This window comes from Penaeus monodon, chromosome 2 (assembly GCF_015228065.2).
Source record: "Penaeus monodon isolate SGIC_2016 chromosome 2, NSTDA_Pmon_1, whole genome shotgun sequence".
NCBI classification, from domain to species: Eukaryota; Metazoa; Arthropoda; class Malacostraca; order Decapoda; family Penaeidae; genus Penaeus; species Penaeus monodon.
Window position 1 is genome coordinate 46,047,666 of NC_051387.1, and position 1,910 is coordinate 46,049,575.

The following is a 1,910-nucleotide window of genomic DNA, read 5'->3' on the forward strand; positions in this document are numbered from 1 at the left end:
TCGGGACTCGAACCCTCAAATTAAATTTTCCCGGGTCGTGCAGTTTGAGTCCAAACGTTTAAACCATTCGGGCCACCGGGGCCCCCCCTATAAATTATATATAATATATATATATATATATATATATAATATATATATAAAAATAAAAATTATAATATTTTATATATAAAATATTTAGGTATAATATTTTATATATAATTTTTTTTTTTACATTTTACATTTACATTTTTTTACATCTCACATTTATGGATTTAGAAAAAAAATATGATAGAGTGCCAACAGAAGAAATGTGTAAAAAAGAACATTATCAGAAAAGTACGTAAGACTTTTTTTAAAAAGATATGTTGGGGATGCAAGAAACACGGGTTTTAGGACAGAAAAATTCAATTTTGGAATTTTGGGATTCATCAGGGTTTTGGCCCTTTGCCCCCATACTTTATTTGATTTGATAAGGGGATAAAATAAAGGGTCAGGCCGCGAGGGCCCCAAGGGGTTTTAGAGCGCCGGACTAAAAGATTTTATGACAATCGATTTCGAGATTTAAGTCACCGGCTGCCGCGCTTTTCCCCCGCGAAAGGGAATTTCACCTCGATTGCCTACAGTTAAACTCGATCGAGGGATACGTGAAGCCACGAGTTAGCTGAGCAGAAGTACTATGTGAGGGAAAAAAATATTTATGAGAAAAAAAGGGAAGGGGCATACAGGACAGTGGGGAAAATCAGCATTTGATAACAGAAGTTTTTGGCCGATTTAAAAGGACCAGCAGAGGAGACTTGATGTAACAGAAATACATTTGTTGAGGTGGATGTGTGGAGTTACGAGAATTGACAGGGTTAGTAATGATGGAATCCATGGAGGCAACAAAGGGGGAATAAAAGGAAAAATACAAGAAAAAGGGTTAAAATTTTCCGGCCCGGTAATGAGGGAAAGGGGAAGAATATATGGGAAAACGAGTGCTAAATATGGAGGGAGAAGGAAATGAGGAAGGGGCCAAGAAGGAAGTAGAGAAACTGCCTGCAAACAGATTTTAGAGAGAAGGGAATTTTTTCCCAAAATTTTATTTTGATAGGCGGGGAAGGAGAAAAAATACCCAAAAAATAGTTTAAAGAAGAATAATATAAAATATACAAATATAAAATTTATATAATATATATTTTATATATAATTATAATATATATATGTGTGTGTATGTATATAAAATATATATATAATATATATATTTTAAATTTTATTAATATATAATATTATTTTATATATAGTATTTTATATATACTTTTTTACATATATATATTTACAACTTTACACATAGTGTATATAAATGAAAATATATATTTATTATATGTGGGTATGTTATATATTTTATTCCCAAAAACAAATGGAATGCGGGGGGAAAAGGGGTGCTACCGACCCCCCCAGCAAAGGGGGGGAGGGGGGTGGGGTTTTTCCCACTGGGAGGGAAAAATTTTGGGGCGGCGGGAGGGGAACGATTTACTTGCCCCAAACCTTTTCCCCCGGTAGGCCCCAAAACCATAATGAGGTTTGGGGGGCCAAAAGCCTTTGGGGCCCCCCAAATGGGCGGAGGGGGTTTCCCAAAGGGCCTGTTGCCCCCCTTTTTTTTAGGGCAGTGTCGGGGGGAGGGGCAGAGGGGGGGTCCCACCCAGACGACACACACACACACACACCCCACACACACACACACACACACAAAAATATATATATATATATATTATATATATATATATATATATATATATTATAATTAAAATTCTTCCCCTTTCAAGGCCTTGCCCTTTCAGGGCTTTTGGCGTTCGGGGGTTTTTCCACCCGTTCTGTCTTTTGACGGGTTAAGCATTTTCAAAGTCACTTTGCCCATATTGAGATTTTTTGTTCAAGGGGTGAAAAAACTTCTC